This window comes from Elaeis guineensis, chromosome 11 (assembly GCF_000442705.2).
Source record: "Elaeis guineensis isolate ETL-2024a chromosome 11, EG11, whole genome shotgun sequence".
In the NCBI taxonomy this organism is placed as follows: Eukaryota; Viridiplantae; Streptophyta; class Magnoliopsida; order Arecales; family Arecaceae; genus Elaeis; species Elaeis guineensis.
The window spans coordinates 34407384-34414241 of record NC_026003.2 but is presented as its reverse complement, the minus strand read 5'-3'; the positions used below and the strand labels follow the sequence as shown (position 1 = coordinate 34414241).

The 6858-nt window shown below is 35.9% G+C and overlaps 1 non-coding gene across 1 annotated transcript; it reads right to left on the bottom strand.

Annotated features, from left to right (window-relative positions):
- Positions 1 to 6125: 6125 nt before the first annotated feature.
- LOC140852730 (small nucleolar RNA R71) lies at positions 6126 to 6232 on the bottom strand. The gene has a single exon (XR_012135631.1). It is a non-coding gene; the product is annotated as a small nucleolar RNA R71 (small nucleolar RNA).
- Between the last annotated feature and the right edge of the window lie 626 nt (positions 6233 to 6858).

Below are 6858 nucleotides of genomic sequence, written 5' to 3'. Positions count from 1 at the left end.
CATGCATAAAATTAAAAACCATAAAGATCTACTTTATGTGCTGAAATTATACATATGCTGAAATTTAACATGTGATCGAATCACATACTTGTTTCATAATTTCTTTCTTCAAATCTAGATCTAGAAAAGAAGAAATTTTTTTTAGCCACACATATATCTGACCTCTATGGGTATCTACTCAATATCAGCCTGGAACAGTCCTCTTCAAGTTAAATTTTTTTCTCTAAAAAAATTCAGCCTGCTAAATCTGAACGAATTCTGGATCGTGATCAACTCTTGATCTCTTTCTTTGATCTTCTTCTTCTTTTTTTCTCTTAACTTTCTATCCTCACTTGTGCTGCTACCAAGCACCAAGAACCAGCACCAAAGTGGACGCCCAACAGCTTTGGGCATGGAGAAGAAGTGGGATGCCCAAGAACAAGGATGTGTGGACGTCCAAGGGGAGAAGAGAAAGGGAGGAGAAGAGAGGGCATGGGGGCTCTCTTTGGTGGGCGTGGGCTGCTGGTTGGGATACTCTAGGGACCTTAGGGGAGGTCCCTTTAAATAGGCAAAAGGATTGAATCCTATTCAATCTCATAACACAACTCCTACTTGCATTAGGTTTCTTAATAACTTATAAGTTATTCAACTTACTTTAGGTATCTTTTTAGGTGCCAACTCTTGGAGCCCTTGCACCCATATAAACACATCCCAAAGTGCACCCAAGAGATGCCCCATATAAGATCAAAAAGACCTCTAATCATGGGACATGCCCAACTTGATCAAATCAAGTGGCACCCCATAATAACTATTAAGGAATATTAATTAAGGACTTGCATCCTTAATTCATATGATCCAAAACTTTAGACACCCAACAATTAGAGTCCAATGAATCTAATTCATGTAGGTTATTAGTAGGTAACTAAGTTTTAATTATCTTATCAAATAAAAAATCCAAACGTAAAGAGAAAATTGGGTCCAACCATGTGCTAGCAAGATTACCTTGAACCCAATCGGATTTCTCTAAACCCAATTGATATTTCATAAGTCCAATTGCTTATTCTAAGTCTAATCCCTTTGTTGTATGATCTCATAGGTTCTATTCTATCTGATAGTGAGATATATAATGATCTCTATCAAAGTATCATTGAAACTCTATTTAATGGGTCAGAATAATTTCATTCTAACTCATCAAGAATTGTCGATCCAGAACAACTCTAGTGAGCTCTCACAATCCAACAATGACACCTAGCAGTATGTAGTGGCAATCCAGTAGAACCGAAATAAATCTCAAGGTGTAGTTAATATGTAATTCAGTCTTTTTATCATGAGTCCCGACTAGATGGCAGGTCATAGATAAATTATCAAATCTAAATATTAATCATATGATAGATTCGATCAACTCAAGTCTAATTGTGATTTTTATGAAAATTCTTTTTCATCAATTACACTATTGTGGCCATAAACTCTCAGACTTAGCTTCTCAAATTTTATAGGACTACTCCTCTCTATCAAGGTCGATAAATCCCATCTTGATGTGCATCCTACTGCTATAGTAGACCAACTGTTGCCAACATCCACTACAAGGGCTCATTGGGACCTATACTTATGTATCAATAAAACTCTAACAGCCTTATTGCGAGCAGTTGTACCATCTCAGATCAAAGAACCATTCACACAACTACAGCATTGAGACAATCACTGATGAATGAATAGAAATTCAAGTGATCTGTCGTATGGTCATGCTCAGTATTAGTTATTCTCTAACAACTATCTGCACTCATCATCCAATATCTCTACACTGTAGACTAAAGACTCATCCATCTTAAAGGAAGCGATCTGTGCATCGGTTTATCCAGATCGATCACCATTTTCATTATGATTCTATGATCGAAAGTATTTTAGAATTAAATACATATCTCTAATTTTTAACTTTTTGAGAATATGTATCGAAAGTTAATTTCATGGATGATTCAAAGACATATCACTCTTGAATGAAAAATAAACTTGTCTTTTTATTGATCAAATCAATATACTAAGTACAAAATTATATCCTAAATTTATTACAATGTGTCAGTCATATTAACTTCTAGAACATACATCTAACAGTATAGAGGGAACATCCATGTCCTCATGCTGCCTTTGAAGCTCGTTGCTCATCGAGGTAAGCATGATGCATTTGACAGTCACACTATCATCTTTCTACATTTTATATATGATCTTTTCCTCCTCGAAAGCATCTTCCCTAATCAAATCGGGTGCAGGTGTATCCAGTACATAGGAGACCTTCTCCTCAGTGAGAATAATTCTCAGATTTTTTAACCAGTCTACATAGTTCGGTTCAGTCAATTTGTTTGCATCTAGTATGCCTCTAAGTGATAATGAGGATACCATATATGTAGTTGATCTATAATAACAAGAATATAATATAAGCGGACAATTCATGATGACATTCATAACTAAATTAGGACTTTTATCTAATTGTGTATCCTACTATTTTAATGAATTTTATAGCCCTCAAGTATGAAAAATAAGAAATATCTTTATATTTTTAAGTGGGGTTAAGATCCCTACTCCTCACAAACACCTTGTGGATAGCACAATAAGGATTCATGAGTTCAAGAGTAGATAACTCTTTACCAATTGTACTTTATACAACTCTCAACATTTTTCTCTCTTGCCTTTAGATTACTTATAGTCTTATAGATAGCACAACAAACTATAGTATTCTAGTTAAGTTAACCCTTCAATTTCATATGGTCATACTTAAATAATACTGCCCTTGTGGATAGCACAACAAAGCAACATTATTCAAATATGCCATATGCAGCAATATGCACTTTAGTCAACATCATATCAATTTCTATAGTAAGCCTTGTGGATAGCATAACAAGCTCACTAAGATCTTGACATACTCTGTTGACTAAGGTTGAAGGAAGGTCCTTGTAGTATCTATATCACTAATCAATCTAAGTTCAAAATTCAATAAGATCAAATTGGCCAGGTCAGTAGGTGGGAGGCTGATTTATGTCACAAATTGATAGAAAAAGTATCAATTAATATCTAAATTATCTAACTTTATTAAAAAATTGATACTTGTTATTATATTTTACATAAGAAGAGATCATCAATAGAAAGAACAAAGAAAGAGGATTCCAATGGCGCAAATTTTATGCAAAACGGAGTTAAATTGACCCAAAAATTGAAGAATGAAGAAAGAAGACTCAATTGGGTCAAACCCGAGTCAAATCAGGTCAAAATTGGTCAAAAATCAACTGATTTGGTGATCTGGTTAGCCGCCTGGTCCACAGCAACAGGCGCCTGGACCATGGACCCATCGGCGCACCATAAACCAGCCAATCAGCGAGTCTCGGCTCACCGCAATGCATCACGAGCCCGATCCACGCGTGCGATCCAGGGCTCATGAGGAGAGAGAAGAAGGTCCGAAGGGCAACCTAGTAACTTCACATCACTTGATGGTTCGATCTTCTCTGATCAAGATCCAACGCTCCACATTTTTGCACCATCGGACGGCCATCATCGCAGTCGGTCAAGATCAAACCGTAATCAAGGCAATTGCAAGAATCAATAAACACTAGGACAACACGGGATCCTTCTGCAGCGCGATCCAATGGCAGTGCTTCACCCAGATCATGATCCGACGGCCCAGAATCACTTTCGGCTTGATTTATTAGATGAATTGGGTCCTTTAGATGAAGATCGGATGGCTGAAATAATTTCTAGATTTTCTTGATGGATTTAAGTGCTTTTTGAGCGAGATTTGAGCCCCTAAACCTCCCTAACAGCCCTCTAAAACCTCTTAGTCCCACATCTAAAGTTTTGAAAATCTTATAACCCCCAAATGCCTATAAAAAGCCCCCAAAGGCCCTTGTTTTAGTGATTCTGGCCTTCCGATCAAGCTTGTAACCCTAGATAGTAGGGTTTTTAGCTTTCTTCTCAAGCCTCGAGCTTTGAGGTTTTTATAATAATTTTTTTTATATAAAATCTTATTTTTATGCAATTTTATCTCTTTACATTATGCAATTTATTTTTCTTGCAATTAGGATAGTTTAATTTATGCAATTTAATTTTATGCAATTAGGTTAGTTTAAATTATGCAGTTTAAATTTATGCAATTAGGATAGTTAAATTTATGAAATTAGGGTAGTTTATTTTTCTGTATTTAAATTTTGCAAGTAGATTTAGATCATGTCTAGCTAAGCATCCCTTCTAGGGTTTGCGATGAAGCTAGATCATGAGTAGGGGTTTTACATAGGGTTCTTTCTTTTTCTTAGGGTTTCTTTTTCTTCCTCTTTTGCTAAGAATTTTTGATGAACTACAGTTGGGTCAGAGTCCCTTCATAGTTCATGCTTGATTCAGTGCATAGGAAGAGAAAACCCTAAGGGATCCTAGTTACTACTCCCCTGTAAAGAATCTTGATGGGTTATCGTTGGGCCTTAGTCCCTTCATAATCTATGCTTGGGAAAGACAAGAGGAGTAGCGTTAGGATCAATAAGAAAAATTCTAGGTAGAATTCCCTAATCTAGATCTAGTGGATTCAAAAACCCTAGATCCTTAGTCTTATTGTCTTTAGCAAACAACTTTCGATTTTCGATTTTTGTTAAAACTTGCTTGAGCATAGATTTGAAAATCATTTTTAAACCAAGTCTCTGTGGGATCGACCCGTACTCGCTGGTCATGCTACTCTGCACACTGTGCGCTTGCGATTTTATTTATAAATTTTAAGATTTGCACATTCAAGTTTTTGGCATCGTTGCCGGGGATTTGGCGTTTTAAATTGTTTTCAAATATTTGTTCTTCTTGCTTTATAACTCTCTTTCTTTTTCCTTTAAGTTTCTAGATTTAGTTGGTGATTGCTGGAAAACTCAGGTATGCTTCTAATTTCTCTTTTATTATTTTTAGTTAATTATTTTTCCTTTTAGACCTAATCATTTGAATTTACTTAATCACAAAAAAAAATAAAAATAAAAAATAAAACAAAACAAAAGACATTTCATAATCGTGAAGTAAAATATCAAAATAAAAAAAATTCTAAATTAAAATCTTTTACATTCTTGGTCATCTTGTTTATTTGCATTTGCATTTTCATAATTAATCTAAGGGCATCAACCCATTAACAAGATAAGGTAGAGATTTCATTACCCTTTCTTAACCCAAAAACCATCTCCATCATATTGCATTACCTAGACCTTTAATCTTAAAATCAATTAGACGTCAACCTTAAGGAATTCGAGCTCAATAGGACAAGGAACCCTAAGAGTTCTACCAAGTTTGAGTTGTTTGATTAGTTGGTGTCTAGGCAAGTCCCTGAAGGTGGTTTGTTAAATTGGTTCAGTTGCTAGCCTGGCCAACTCGTTTGGTGTCTAGAAAGGCAACGATGAGTGAACCTCCCACCTCTTATACTTACCTGGCTAACTAGTTGATCAATCTCCACTTGGAAGGCTTGAAGGGTCATCTTGGAACAGTTAGGAGCTGTCTAGATTTAGGTTAACCCTATGATAGATTGAGTTTAATTTATTGTTTTACTTGTTTGAAAAATAAAAAAAAATTTATTAAAATTTAAATTAATTTGGTTACTTTTCTTTAGATTTAGGACTCCTTAGGATATTTTCTTTAGAACTTTTTTTCTTTTCTTTCTTTTTCTTATACATAAAAATTTTATAAAAAAAAATTGCATAAACATCGAGACCGTACGCCTCGTGTGTGGAGAAGAGTGTCGGGTCGTCTAGTTAGAATTGAGTCAATTTCTGTTGTTCCAATGGCTGAACCAATCCAACCCATGATCCTTAAGGATTTGTGTTATCCAGTTGGCTCCATCCAACCATCTTGTATCAGGTTGCCACAACCCACAGCTAACAATTTTGAAATCAAACCTTAAATCATAAATATGCTTCCAAAATTCACAGGATTAGAGGATGCTTATATATTTATTAGAGAATTTGAGGAGGTATGTGCAACCATAAAACTGCAATTAACAGAGGATGAGGTCAAACTTAGATTAATCAACTTTGTCCTTAAGGATAATGCTAAGAAGTGGCTTTATAGTCTGCCAAACCATTCTGTCACTACCTGGGGGCTTTGTGAGAATATTTTTGAAAAAGTATTTCCCCCATCATAAAACAACTAGGATTAGGAATGAAATAAATCAATTTTACCAACTAGCTGGTGAATCATTTTGGAAGTACTTTGATCATTTCAAGAATCTTTTGACCCAATGCCCACACCATGGAATAGAAACTTGGAGACTATGCCAGATCATCTATGAGGGGTTAGATTCAAACTCAAGAACCATGCTAGAGTCCATGTGCCAAGGCCAATTTATGGACAAAGAAACTACTGAAGCTTGGCAATTCTTAGAAGACCTAGCCGAGAAAAATTTACAGTGGGAAACAACTAGGGAACCTGATAAAGCTACACCTTCAAGAGGAGGAATCATCAAATTCAACCAACCCTAGCATCAGAGGCCAAGATTGCAACCTTAACATGTAGATTGGAAGCCTTAGAATTACAGAGACCAGCCAATGTAAATTAAATATCTGCACCCATGTGTAAAGGGTGCAATGCACCAGACCATGTCTTAGAAGAATGTTCCTACTCGAATGAGTGTGCACAGGTGAATGCCACCTATCAAGGACCATTGAACAATCCTTATGCACCCACATATAACCCAGGTTGGAGGAATCACCCGAATTTCTCATGGTCTCAGAATCCTAATGTAGGCAATCCAAATTTTAATCAGCAAAATCTAAGGTCCAACCCAGTGATGAACAACCCGTCAGGCTTCCATGATAATGACAAGAAAATTACCTCTTTAGAGAAAAGCCTAGAAGCCATGATGAAGACACATACCAGCTTTAT